Source organism: Mauremys reevesii, linkage group 8 (genome assembly GCF_016161935.1).
Source record: "Mauremys reevesii isolate NIE-2019 linkage group 8, ASM1616193v1, whole genome shotgun sequence".
NCBI classification, from domain to species: Eukaryota; Metazoa; Chordata; order Testudines; family Geoemydidae; genus Mauremys; species Mauremys reevesii.
The window spans coordinates 58,998,967-59,014,318 of record NC_052630.1 but is presented as its reverse complement, the minus strand read 5'-3'; the positions used below and the strand labels follow the sequence as shown (position 1 = coordinate 59,014,318).

The 15,352-nt window shown below is 42.9% G+C and overlaps 1 long non-coding RNA gene across 1 annotated transcript; it reads right to left on the bottom strand.

The window, feature by feature from the left end:
* Nucleotides 1-1,505: 1,505 nt before the first annotated feature.
* LOC120371043 lies at nucleotides 1,506-15,147 on the bottom strand. Its single transcript, XR_005584116.1, has 3 exons — nucleotides 15,086-15,147; nucleotides 11,356-11,421; nucleotides 1,506-1,530 (listed from the first exon to the last, which is right to left on the bottom strand). It is a non-coding gene; the product is annotated as an uncharacterized LOC120371043 (long non-coding RNA).
* Nucleotides 15,148-15,352: the final 205 nt, after the last annotated feature.

Here is a 15,352-nt window from a genome sequence, read left to right as displayed (position 1 = left end):
GTCACCGCTAAATGTTGTTAAATGCTAAATTAAAGCCTGTGGGTAATTCTCAGAGGAAACAATTTGTCTGAAAAAGTCCTGTCTGGGATAGTAGTGAAAATTTCCACACATTTGGCTGAAGGACTGGTGAATCATTAAAGGGGAAGAAAAATGTGGAGCTATAAATACAAAAGCAATTAATTTGTTCTTCAGTGTTTTATGGAAATTCACTCAGGTGGAAGAAATAACTTTTTCAGTATATGCATATGCAAATCACATACCATAATACAATCTGCATATTTCATTATATAGGAAACAGGGTGAAACTGAAGATTACACACAGACAAGAACAGAATCCCTTCAATGGAAATAAGTACTTATTTCTTTGTAACTCTATCTGACTTTCAGATTTATTTTAGAAGTAGGGGACTGGAAGTCAGAGCTTAAGTTACACAGAGGATGACCTTATATAATCACACCAATTCACTGAACCAGTCTCAACTCATTTACTTTGTAATTAATCATCTTTGTTTCCCTACCTGAATAAATATATCTTCAGCTGCTGTAATCAACATAAATCCATTGTCTTCAACAGAGTCATACGAATTTACACTAGCTAAGAATCTGGTACAGTTCTGTTCAAATAACAGAAGAATTTTCCATCTTCCAATCCATGTTCTTGCCTACTTGATCCTGTAATGAAGTCATCATTCTGTAGGCATGGGATCATTATGATTTCACAAATGAAGCATTATGCCTGAAACAATATTAAGTAAGAGTAAAAATGGGCTGTGAGGGATAGAGTCTTCATCTAAGACAAATAGTTTTTATAAATTAGCAAAAGTGGCAAGGGAAATTATAAGAAACAATAAACGAGTTTATGTTTAAATCTGATATATTACAAACTTTCCCATTTTGTTGAGAGGGAAGTCCCTTTTAAAAATCTATTAATGACATTAAACAATCTAAATCAGGTTTTGGTTGTTTTCAATTCCATTTTTTCTGAGGGGAGAGTTGAGGAGAGGATAGATGTATTTCTATTTCAGAAACAAAGAAGAGTAACATTTAAAAAAAATTAAATAAATGCCATTGACATGATGTAGCGCTCCAATTGATTTTGGACACTCTCTATGACAGATTGACTATTTTCTGCATATTCTTGAGTGACTTTATTGAATTAAGTTTAAGTATCTTTTGGGCCATTGTATTAGTTTCAAAGTTTAAGTATTATTGCAGGCTGGGATTATAAGTAACCTCCGTAGAGGAGGAGATGTGATGTGAGACCTGGGACCTCGAAGGATTATACTGAAAGTGTGCCAGAAAAGAATGAACTTGGGATAATAAGCATGAAGTGACCTTCCTGGGTGATACCTACAGACAATTTAAAGCAAATTCCTCATCTCCAGATATGCAAAAAACTCAGTCTTTTGAAGCTACATTCTGAGGACTGGATCATCATCTGCTGCTTACCTGCTCCAGGAGATTCGAGATAAAATACTCCAGCGGTATAAGAAAAAGCTGAACTGCCCAGCCTGTGTTCTGGTTCTGAAACTGAGACAGTTATGAAGTTGTAACCATGGGGCAAACCTAGTTGTGTATTTAAGAACTGACACTTTGCAAGGCCTGAGGTTGGAGTTGAAAGAGACCTTTGGTAAGCTTTTTAACATGGGTGTAAGTTCCTTTATTGTTTTAATATGTTTTCTCTGTAATTCTTTCACCTTAAAAATAAATGTGCTTTCTTAGAAAGAGCTGTGTGGTAACTTCTAACTGTGGACAATACACTGGTCACAGCTTTTGGAGAGAACATAAAGTGCAGAAACTGACCATTTTGAAACTGTTCCGCTTGAGAAAGCAAGGAGTCAGGAAGGAGTGAGACACAGGTCTCCAACCAAAAAAGGTGATATCTGAGAGCTGGAAACATAAATTTGGTGTCTTTGGTGGACCATAAAGGGGGAACATATGTGCAATTACCGTGAAACTATGACAATGGTTAAAAACCATGTAAGTTACTAGAAGCTGTATTTTTGTGTGTCTGTTATTCCCCAATGGTGAAAGTCCTGTCTTCCCAAACAAAGCTGAAGTAAATGGCCTTTGTGGGGGAAACCATCCAGGGGTGGGGGAAGGAATCCATCCCTCCTACCCTCCAGCAGGTCATGAGAATAAAATATAGCCTCTATTACTCTTTATATATTGGGTTCCTGGATACTGGATCCAGAGGTCTCTCTCTGCATCACAACATCTCTGCTCTACACCAGAATTTTTGCATATGGTGCAGAGCCCATGATCTTGATGTCTTAGGGTTTGGTAAAACCTTCTACCACTCTGTATGTCTGCTCTTCTGACTGTCCACAGCTTTACCATGGTATCATATAGCTTTCTACTGAAAAAAAATGGTTTGAATTAAATTAAATATTTGGGTTGCAGGCATTTTAAACCTTTTTTAAAATAAAAAGCAAAGGACTAGATCCATAGAGGAGCTGTCCAACTTCATAAATGAACAGTGCAGGGGGTTGTGGGGTTGGGCTGACTTCATCCAAGATGCACTCATAGGCCCCATCCTACAGTCTTGTTCTTGGATCTGTCCTAGTTTTGCTAGTCACTTCAGCAGGTGTGCAATTGTGGCCATGTACATTATAGAGGTCCATCCACTCAAACCTGATTGCAGGATACAGGCCATAAGCTACATGATGATTACATATATAGAAATAATATAATTACCTTTCAATTTTAAGGCTTAATGATTATGTTTAACCATAATTGGTGCAGTATTTTCCTCAAGCATAAATCATAACATATACCATTATATCTCTGAAGTGCAAGCTGTGCTTTTGTATGAATGCAGGCACAACATATTCATTTGTGGATTAGCAATCCACAATGTGTCTGTATATGAAGCAATTGTGATGCCATGGTTATGACTAAAGAGGTAATTTCATAGTAACCTACTATGTTCTATCATTCATAGCTTTTATTTTTAAAAGCTGTTTTTTAGGATATTCTTTACACCTAAATGTTTCAAAAATGACAATATGATTTTTCCAAATTTTCTTTCCTCCCAAGCAACTCATGGAAAATTTTGAAAAATTGTATTATCATTTTTTAGACTCCTTAGGGGCATGTTTTCACCACATAGCACTGTTGTTATCTGGTGGTCTCATAATCCAAATATGGCTTTACAAAAAAAAATTTCAAAGTTTTGTAGTTAGTCCTCAATGAGAACATGCATCTTTGACTTACTTGAAGAAATTTGGTTTAGAAACAAACAATGAAATTATAAGTATTCAAAGATTATGTGCTGTGCATGATCAGTACATGAATTTATACTACTTTCTGGTCAGGGAACTGAAGTGTGAAACTTGGGATATAGCGCTATATATATATATATATATATATAATGTTTTTATTAATGACCATATGGACCTACCATCCATCCTGGACAACCAGTGTATTTATTTCATAGAGTAAGACATGTATATCCAACATCCAATAAGCCTGGAATTTGCTGTTTTAAACATATGCAATAAACTAACATTTTGGCAGATCCAATCTTCCCCATTCACTAAAAAGAAGAGGAGGCATCTGAAAAAAATCATTCCACTATTCTGGCAGCTAAATAACTCTGAAGCTCAGAAAGCAGCTACAGTTATTTTAGAAAGAAGGGACAAAAGTCACAACTAGAACATCTACTTGAACTCCTTCATTCTCATACATATATGTCTTTCCCCCACTTTCCTGGTCTTTCTCCCACCTTCATTCATTCATTCATCTTCTGGAACCAAATAGATCTCTAGGTTTTTATTTTGGATTGACAATTTGAAAGAGTCTATTGTTGGGAACAAACAACACTCAAGAACAGTTTGCAAAATTTTGACCCCATCAAATCAAACCCTAGCCAGGACTCAGAGCCTAACCACAACCATACATTAAACTTTATTCAGACAAGGTTCCAAATACCATTCCTTCAATACATGTCCAACTCACAAAGGTAGAGTGTAGTTTCAAAAACTCATGCCTCAGTAAATGTAAATTCTCTTTTTTACTAATTTCCAATACCAGCTCATTTAACTTAATTACATGCTAGTTCTCATTTTTAGGACCCTCACACCATACTAAAAGACTAACATTAGTAACTCTTCCTCTTTCTATTAATGCAACAGTCACATCTGTACAAAAGGTTGCTATGTAACCCACACACCTCCTGGGTATGGTGTTCTGTCCCATCTAGTAGCACTGAGACCACTTAAAGAGAGATAAAATGAAGTTGCTCTACACCATTAGCTAACAGCAAGTTGGCTTTTAGCTCATGCACTAAGCTTCAGAGGTCCCTGGTTTGATCCCACCCACCAACGACTGGGGTCTGTCGGCGTTACTCATGAATCATCATAGAAGCCATGGCTGTGGAGGTGAGATTAATGGGTTAGTCTTGGCATGGGCCTATTTTATCTGTTCTTTAATGACTTGTTTTAAAAGAGGTAATTACAATTAGAACTCGATTAGAAACTGATTTTTTGATTTGCTGGCAGTTCTGAAAAATTGGTTTGAGTTAAATTAAATATTTGGTTTGCAGGCATTTTAAACCTCTTTAAAATAAAAAGCAAAGGGCTAGATCCACAGAGGAGCTGTCCAACTTTATAAATGAATAGTAATTAGAGAAAGGACTTCAACGTACATGTCCCAAATTGCAAGTGAGTACCCAAAACCACCAAGCCGTGAAGTTATTCTGTCTTTGGCCCACAGTCTATTCAAGTATTTTTACAAAGTGGAACAGTTTCATCAGGAGAAATTGAGAGAAACCCACTCTTGAATAGCCAACAGTCTAATGGTTAGAGCATCTTCCTGGGAGGGAAAATGTGCAGTCAAATCTGTACTCTGAAGCTGGGATCTGAATGTGGGTCTTCCCTCTCCCATGTGAGTCCCATAACTACTGGGCTTTAGGATACACTATCTTTTCCATTACATATGCCGCTCCCCGCCCCCCATATAAAAAACTCCTTGGTAAATGATGTCAAATTTTGGTTGAACATAAACTGCTTTTTTTTTTTTGACAAATAAACTACTCATCTGAAAAATTTCACCAATCTCTAATTAGAATAATAGAAAAAAGTACCTTGGCTGATTTTTCATCAGAGATTGAATGTCTGTTAAGAATGTAACTAGCATTATTTTTTCCTTTCACTGACAGATACACAACCATCCTCCTTAACCAAAGTGTTTGCATTTTGACGAGGAGCATGGCTTTGCTTATCATAAAGATTTGAATCAAGACTGACTCAGGATGGCAAATGTGAACTTTCTGATTTTCTCCCACTGTAGCTCATTACTTACACTGTTAGCAAATAACCTTAGGCATTTTGTAATTTCAGTTCTCTATGCTCCCAGATCCCCCATGCAAAGAAAGAATCAGGTTCCCCTCCAACTCTGCCCCAAATCAGTTTCACTCTCCGTGCAATTGTCAAAAAATATATATATTGTGACAGACCCAGGCCAGTGGGGTACAGGATTCTGGTAGACGTCAAATATACTGGTCTCTGGATGAGTAGTTTTCTGTTCCCTGAGTGACCAGAGCAGGGGCTGCACTAGTGTAATCAGGAACCTGCTAGAACCAATTCAGGCAGACAAGCTGATTAGATCACCTGCAGCCAATCAAGGCAGGCTAATCAGGGCACCTGGGTTTAAAAAGGAGCTTGCTCCAGTCAGGTGGGAGGGAGCCAGAGGAGAGGAAGTGCATGTGAGGAGCTGGGAGCAAGAGGCACAAGGAGCTGAGAGTGAGAGGGTGTGCTGCTAGAGGACTAAGGAGTACAAGTGTTATCAGACACCAGGAGGAAGGTCCTGTGGTGAGGATAAAGAAGGTGTTTGGAGGAGGCCATGGGGAAATAGCCCAGGGAGTTGTAGCTGTCATGCAGCTGTTACAGGAGGCACTATAGACAGCTGCAATCCACAGGGCCCTGGTCTGGAACCCGGAGTAGAGGGCGGGCCCGAATTCCCCCCAAACCTCCCAAATCCTGATCAGACACAGGAGGAGTTGACCCAGACTGTGGAGAAGATCACTGAGGTGAGCAAATCTGCCAATAAGCGCAGGACCCACCAAGGTAGAGATGGAACTTTGTCACAACTGGTGTCTGAAGTGGGATTTTGGTGTGCACAGTGTGGCAGAAGGAGGGTGATTTAAAAAAAAAAAAGGTAGAGGATTTATTTTTTTTTCACCATAATGGATGACCTAGTATGAGCATTGATACAAGCTATGGCGGCCCAGCAGGAGGCTACCAGTGTCCAGGCAGCTGCCCAACAGGAGGCAGTGCGGCTGCAGCAAGAGACTAATCGCCTGCTGATGGACCAGGGTTCTCAAGACCAGGCTATTTTGCGGGAACTGGTAAACCAGGTAAAGACCCTTACAGAGCTGAACCGCGGCCATGATGGGATGCAGATCATATGGGCCAGCCATTGGCTGCAGAAAATGACGTGGGAGGATGATGTAGAGGCATACCTTCTGGCCTTTGAGAGGACAGCCCTACGGGAGGCCTGGCTTTGAGATCAGTGGTCTGGCATCCTTGCCCCATTTCTGTGTGGGGAGGCCCAGAAGGCCTACTATGATCTGCCTGAAGAGGCTGCAGCAGACTACCCCCAGCTGAAAGCAGAGATCCTGGCCAGATCTGGGGTAACGACCGCAGTGCGGGCCCAGCGGTATCACGAGTGGAGGTACCAGGAAAACAAAACCCCGCAGTCCCAATTGTATGACCTCATCCATGTCGCACGAAAGTGGTTGCGAATGGAGTCCTGGAGTCTGGAAGAGATACTAGAGGTTCTGGTCATCGACTGATACATGAGGGGACTACCACCAGACCTTCATGCCTGGGTAAGCCAGAACGAACCCTCCACCTATGATGAGGTTGTTGCACTGATAGAGAGGTGAAGGATAGCGAGGGAGCTGACCTGACCAGTTAAGGAAGAGGCACCCTGGGTTAAACTAGCAGCACCAAGCCCTAGAGCTCGGGTGACTGGGCCACCAGGAGGGCCCAGGTTGAAAAAGAGAGGGGCTGAAGGCCCACCAGAGGCCACAAAGAGTCAGAGCACTGAGGGAGAAGAGGATCATGATGTTAGATTGCCAAAACCAAGAGACCGGGGAATGCCTAGGACTCCATACAGATGTTATGCCTGCGGGGAGTGGGGACATATAGCTGCATAGTGTCCCAATGCTGAGGAGCCGATGCAGTGTAACCTGGGGAACTGGGCAGACCCATGCTCCCTAATCCACCTTGTGGGGGGGTCTCACTAACCCCACATATGTACACCAGACCAATAAAGCTAAATGGGGTAGAGACCACAGCACTGGTTGATTCAGGGAGTGCTATCACACTTGTGTTGGGGAAGCTTGTGAAGTGTAGTCAGCTGTGGCGGGCTAAGCGTACAGGGATAACATGCGTCCATGGGACAGTTGGTTATTACCCCACCATCCCAGTAAAAATTGAGATTCAGGGGAACACTACTGAGGTAGCAGCAGGTGTAGTCCCTAAAATCCCATACCCGGTGCTCATAGGGAGGGACTTCCCAGGGTTTGGAGACTTACTCACAGTAGGAGGATTGGAGAAAGAGGGGAACCCTGAAGTAAGTGAGGCATCCACAGTAGACTGTCAACCGCCAGTCTTCTCTGAAATATCCCAAGATTTATTTTCCATTCCCAGACAGGGTAGAAAGTCGAAAAGGGAAAGGAGAGCAGCTATGGCTTTGGGAACCCGAATACTGGCCCAAAGCCAGAGGGTTGCTCTCGTAGATAGGCAGACCTGAGCAGCTGAAAAGAAGGCCACCCAGGAGGGAGAAGCACTCGAGTCTGACCCCCACCCTAACGCTTCTTAACCAGTAGAGGCAACAGAGACTGGGCCCCTAGATCTTGGGCAGATTAGCCCCGGAAGAGGAAATTTTGGACGGGACCAGGCTGAAGACCCAAGGTACAACAACATTAGAAGGGAGCTGACTGAAATGATGGGGTCCCCGTGGAAGGGTAAACCCAGGGACCAGAACCCTACTTCATAATGAAGAAGAATCTCTTATACCGGGTTGCACCAGTACAGAGGCAGAAGGTACAGCAGATCCTAGTACCTCAAAAACACCGGAACACTGCATTAAGTCTTACTCATAGTCATCTTTTTGGGGGGCACTTGTGAGGTAGAGAAGACCCCAGCACGAGTCCTATGACGGTTCTTCTGGCCCGGAGTACATGAAGAAGTGCGGCGGTACTGTGCGTCGTGTCAGCTGCACAGTCCCCATCCCCACCTGAGGGCACCTTTAGTACCCCTTCCCATCATAGAGGTCCCCTTTGAGCGAATAGCCATGGACCTAGTGGGACCCCTGGAGAAGACGGCTCGGGGCTTCCAATATATACTTGTTGTTTTGGACTATGCTACTCGCTACCCAGTAGCCGTCCCTTGCGGAACACAGCCTCTAAAACGATAGCCAAAGAGCTGGTGGGGATCTTTGCCCGAATGGGGATACCAAAGGAGATATTAACAGACCAAGGAACCCCATTTATGTCAAAGCTAATGAAGGACCTCTGTATGCTGCTCCATATACATACCCTGAGAACTTCAGTTTACCATCCGCAGACTGATGGGTTGGTAGAAAGGTTTAACTGAACCCTCAAGGCTATGATAAGGAAGGTGGTAAGTCGGGACGGGAAGGATTGGGACACCCTACTGCCCTACCTTATGTTCGCTATCTGGGAGGTACCTCAGGCCTCAACTGGGTTTTCCCCATTTGAGTTATTATACGGACGTCACCCCCTTGGCATACTAGATATAACCAAAGAGATTTGGGAAGAGGAACCCAATAGGGGAGAAATATAATAGAACATGTAACATAGATGCGAGACCAGATAGCCCGTGTCACCACTATTGTACGGGAACATTTGGAAAAGGCACAGGAGGCCCAGAGAACCCATTACAATCGCCAGGCAAAAGTCCGACAGTTCCAACCAGGGGATTGGGTGATGATGTTAGTACCCACAGCAGAAAGCAAGCTTCTGGCCCAATGGCAGGGGCCCTATGATGTGGTTGAACCTGTGGGGGAAGTAACCTACAAGGTGCGGCAGCCAGGACGCCGAAAACAAGAACAGATTTATCACATCAACCTTCGGAAACCCTGGCATGCACAAGAGACATGCATAACTGTCCAAAAAGACCTAACCCAGGAAAAAAAGCCTTCCAAACAGGTGAGAGTGTCTCCTGATTTAACACCAGACCAGAAGAACGAGGTGTCTGAGATGATCTTCCGGAACCAAGATGTGTTCTCAACAAAACCAGGTCGATCAACCGAGACCTATCACCACATCGTCATGAACCCTGGGGCCAGAATAACAATGAGGCCCTATTGGGTGCCAGCGGCCAAAAGGGAGGAAATAAAAGCAGAAGTAAAAAAGATGCTGGAGTTGGGGATCATCGAAGAATCCCACAGTCAGTGGTCCAGCCCAATCATGCTGGTGCCCAAACCTGATGACACCACAAGGTTTTGCAACGACTTCTGGTGACTAAACGAAGTATCCCAGTTCGACGCGTACCCCATACCTTGCATAGATGCGCTAGTGGACCGTCTGGGAAATGCCCGGTACTTGACTACCCTAGACTTGACAAAGGGGTACTGGCAGATTCCCCTTGCAGAAGACGCAAAGGAAAAGACTGCGTTCTCTACACCAGAGGATCTTTTTCAATATACTGTTCTCCCTTTTGGACTACATGGGGCCCCAGCTACTTTCCAGCGCCTCATGGACAAGCTATTATGCCCGCATAACAGTTATGCTGCTGCCTACTTGGACAATGTGGTCATTCATACCCCAGACTGGGAAACACACCTAGAGAAGGTGGAGGCAGTCCTTGATACCTTCAGGCGAGCTGGCCTTACAGCAAACGCTGCCAAGTGCGCTGTTGGGTTTACAGAGGCCAAATATCTTGGCTACATTGTGGGAAAAGGTCTGGTAAAACCCAAAGTGAACAAGTTGGAGGCCATCCAAAATTGGCCCTGACCACGTCGTAAGAAACAAGTCCGGGCATTCCTAGGTGTAGTGGGCTATTACCAATGATTTATCCCCCACTTTGCCACAAGGGCAAGCCCCCTGACAGACCCAGCGAAAGCCCATGGTGAGATGGTCTGAAGCAGCAGAGGAAATATTCACAGACCTACGAACTGCCCTCTGCAGTAACCCTGTACTGATAGCCCCTGATTTCACCAAGGAATTTATCCTGCAACGGATGCATCGGAAGTAGGGTTGGGGGCCATTCTATCACAGATGGTCGGGGAGGAGGAACACCCAATTCTCTACCTCAGTAGGAAACTCCTTCCGAGGGAACAAAAATATGCGGTGGTGGAGAGAGAGTGCCTCACCGTAAAATGGGCCATGGAAGCATTGCGCTACTACTTGCTCGGGCTCAGATTTGTCCTTGTGACCGACCATGCCCCTCTTCAATGGATGCAGCGGAACAAGGAGAAGAACACAAGGGTGACCAGGTGGTTCTTATCCCTCCAACCTTTCCAGTTCCATGTGCAACACAGAGCAGGGAGCCATCACGGTAATGCCGATGGCTTGTCACGTGGGCACTGTCTGGCATCGCAAGCTGCCCAACCCCTTGGTGTTGAGCAGGGGGGAGGGATGTGTGACAGACCCAGGCCAGTGGGGTACAGAAGTCTGGTAGAGGACAAATATACTGGTCACTGGATGAGTAGTTTTCTGTACCCTGAGTAACCAGAGCAGGGGCTGCACTAGAGTAATCAGGAACCTGCTAGAACCAATTCAGGCAGACAAGCTGATTAGAACACCTGCAGCCAATCAAGGCAGGCTAATCAGGGCACCTGGGTTTAAAAAGGAGCTCACTCCACTTAGGGATGGGGGAGCCAGAGGAGAGAAAGGGCGTGTGAGGAGCTGGGAGCAAGAGGCACAAGGAGCCTGAGAGTGAGAGGGTGTGTTGCTAGAGGACTAAGGAGTACAAGCATTATCAGACACTGTGGTGAGGATAAAGAAGGTGTTTGGAGGAGGCCATGGGGAAGTAGCCCAGGGAGTTGTAGCTGTCATGCAGCTGTTACAGGAGGCACTATAGACAGCTGCAATCCACAGGGCCCTGGGCTGGAACCCGGAGTAGAGGGCGGGCCCGAATTCCCCCCAAACCTCCCAAATCCTGATCAGACACAGGAGGAGTTGACCCAGACTGTGGAGAAGATCACTGAGGTGAGCAAATCTGCCAATAAGCGCAGGACCCACCAAGGTAGAGGAGAAACTTTGTCTATATATATATATATATATATATATATATATATATATATATATATATATATATATATATATATGCAGGCAAATCTCCTGCTGCATATTAACAATTAAGATAGGTCTATACTTACCCTAAGTGACATAGTATCCATTCAGCCCTGGTGGAGACTCCAGGCATCCTATTTTGACAAGCCTGGCTTTAGAATGACAAAAAATTAACTAATATGAAGTTATGAACAAGCAAGACCCCAGAAATCAAAATCTGGGCTGGAAAGAGGGGCACTGCAAAACATTAATTGGATTTTATATAATAAAACTGCAATTAGCCAAGGCCATTTTATTTTCTATTTGCACACAATTGAAATAGGCCTGAAGTAATACCCAAATTCTAAGCACTCATAAATCAGGGAGCATTTGAAATCTGGATCCACATTTTGTGGTTTGAACCCATCTCTAATACAAAACTATGTTTCATATCACAAGACAAAGAAGATTGGCCCATAGGGTGCTACAAATGAGACAGACACAGCTATCAGATATTCAGGCATGACTCCCACTGGTGTCAATGTTAATTGTGTGTTCATGTGAAAGACAGCAAAATAAGGTATGGGACATCTCAGAAATTCCATTGACTTCAATGGGTATGTGATGAGGTCTTACATAAAATTAAACCATTCCCATCAAGAAGTATTACAGCAACAAATAAATAACAATAATAAAAAAAACCAATTACACTAATAACCAGAATTAAACCAAGCAACATTCAACAAGTACTGCCATATTCCATCTAGTAATGGTACTGGGGATATTTTACAGCCAAGGAAATTTGAAAGAGCTGGTCAGAAAACAGTTTCCATTCTGTCAGAAATTCGGCATCTCAGAATTTTTGTTCTGAATTGTAACAAAGCGCAAACATTTCAGAGTTCCGATGGAATGAAAATTTCAAGAAATTATTATTTGGAACCATTAGAACATTTTGTTTCAATAATTCTGAATTGCTTCATTTTGACAATATTGAAACATTTTGTTTAGATCAGGTAAAATGTTTCATTTTAATGTCAACACATAAAATATCAAATGTCATATTATATGTAATATATCTAAACCAAACATATCAAAATAAGTCAATACTTTATCAAAACTAAACAAAAAGCTTTAAACAATTTGTTTAGAGATTTTACCATTGAAAATTTTGTCAAATCAATATGTTCCATTTAGACAACATTCTATTTTGTCAGAAAAATGTTACATTATTACTATTTTTATCATCTCTAGCTGCCAGCGTTAAAGGTTATTCCATTGGCAAGATACTCAGAATAGTTCATGTTGGTCCCCGTATATACCATTAAATCACTATTTCCATGTCAAAAAAATCAGTCTTTGCCAGAACCATAAAGCTGGAACTTAACTACTTGGAGATTCATCTAACTTTTGGACACATGGAGGATTTATTATTCCATCACTGTGAATCCACTTAGATTTAAACCCAAATAATTGAGAGAAACAACTCACATTTTAACAAATACAAGTGGTTTTAGTGGTCCTTGTAGGTTTGAAACAGGAGATATATTTACATAAATATATATGTACTGTTAAATTACATAACACACACACAAACTTACTCATCATCTTAAAAAACTTTCATATGTGAGGGAGAAAATAAACTGTTCTAACATCAATTTGAGTGTAAACAGCTCTTTGAATTGCATTTATTGATTTCTCTAAAAATCCATGCAACAAGCTTAGAGATGTATCTGTCCAAGTTCTTATGTTGGTGCCCATCACTAAAATATCTGCATGCTTTAGAATGTTCATATGTAAAATACAGAAAAATGGAGTGTTTGCTTAACTACAAGATGCACCATATGTAAATAAACAGGGAGTAGGTTAGATTTACCTTTCTTTTTATTCCCCCCCACAAATTCTTTGTCTTGGTTTCTTAGTGTTATCTAAATTTTGAATCCTTAAATTCTGAAAAGTCCCAGGTGAAATTGTTTGATTGTTTTATAAACAGAAGAAACTCAAGGGCTGACTGTTACACCTGAGCCTCATTCTTCATAAACAAAAAGGCAATGTTATGATAATGTAAAGGTCTGACAAACCCACTAAATTATTGGTATTTGAGTTGAGTCTAGCAATAATGGTACAAACCATGCCATTCTCCTGCAACTCTTGCAATATCATTTTTAAAGAGGAAACGTTGCGGGAGATTTTCAAAGAGACAAATAGCAGTCAGGCACAGAGCTGTGCAAATTACTGACTTTCCATTTGACCTGCAACATTTCATTTGTTTGTGTTTTTGTTTTGTTTTTAATAAAACCAAAGGGAATTTGGAAATGAAGAGTTCTATTCACAAAACCAAGGAGGAGAAGGCACCTGATACTTCTGTGGTTATGGCACTCACCTGGGATGTAGGGATCTGGGTGTTAATCCCTGCTCTGGATTAGGGACATGAGTGCAGGTCTCCTACCTCCCAGCCCAGTACCCTAACCACTAAAATATTAGCTATTCTAAGGTGGGTTGCTCTCAATCTGTCCTGTTCAAGCTGTTCCACTTTGTTACAATGTATATTGAATTATTTAAAGAGGGAATGGAACCTCCCCCCCCCAAAAAATAATATAATAATAATGTCCTATCTGTGTCCAAAGCACCAGGTGATAGGGTAACAGACTTGCTCTCTTCAGCCCAATTAATATTTATACATACAAAGTGGAACACTTTCAACAGAAGACATTGAGTGAAACCCATCTCAGAATATCCAATAGTCGGGTGGTTAGGATAGAATATCCAATAGCCTCAGAAGGTGGGACCAGCTAGGTGTCACTCTGTACTTTGGAGCAGGTCTTCAAAACTGGGTCTCCTACTACCAACATAGGTGCCCAAAATACTGAATTATAACATTATAATAGGGCACCACAATCTCCTACTACTTAGAATTTTGCCCAGCTTGGTTAGGCACCTAACTCTCAATCAAAAAAAAAAAAAAAGAGCTAGGTGCCAAACTAATATTTATGCCTTTGAAAGTCTCCCCCTGTAACAGGGCAAGACTCACCCCTGCAGCACCTCCAGGGAATTAGCATTTCCGGCCTCCGGAGAGTCCTCTGCAGGCCGGTGTCCCACTTACCGCTGGGCCCGAGTCCCTTCTGGACCTCAGTGCCCCTTTCAGGCCGGGGTGCTGCCCTCCCCAGGGAACCCCTACCCTCTATCCCCACCTCACCTCAGACTATGGCTACTGCATGCCTCAATCTAGCTCCCATTCACTGGGGCAGACTGCAGTGTAAATGCCACTTATCACTGGCAAGGGGGGTTAGGGCCTGCTGCCTTTGCCTATCTCTGGGCTGCCTCCCTGAAGCCTCTGTACCTTTTTATAGGCCCTGTTCAAGGCCTGCAAATTGGATTTTTCTATGCTTGAGCTCCCCAGATCCCTCTGCCCTTCCCCAGCCCTGCTCCAACTCAGGTACCCTTCTCAGCTCCCCAGGCTGCCAGGTCCTTCTCTCTCAAAGGCTAGAGAGAGAGTCTCTGTTCCTGGCCCACTTCCCTATTATAAGGGCCACCTGGACCCTGATTCAGCCAGTCTCAGGCTGATTGGAGTGTGGCCCCCCCATCTGAGGCTGTTTTCCCCAATCAGACCCACTTTTCCTTCCCTGCCACAGCCCTCTCCCCAGGCTGCTTTAAGCCTTTTAAGGCAGGAGCAGGTGACCACCCCACTACACCCCCAGTAGCAATAACTCCTTGCTTTGGTGGGTCAAACATCCTCCCTTCCCTCCTCACAACACCCTTCATCCTTATTTAAAAAATGATACATCTTTTAGAGTAGCTATCCAATCTTCCACACTTAGGAGTTTTATTTTAATCCAATACCTGATTTCTGAGCCTCTCTCACTCCTCCTATGATTCATTGGCAACAGTACTCTTCACTCTCCTGCTGCTCTGTAGATACAGAACAATATTTAAGTTGTTTTGGAAAATAATACATATGCAATGGTTGGGGACCAAGTACTCTAAAGTCTTGCCTACAAAAGATGAATCATAGAAATGTAGGACAGGAAGGGATTTCAGGGGGGTCATGTAGTCTGGTACCCTGCAGTGAGATAGGACTGAATATTATCTAGACCATTCCTGACAGAT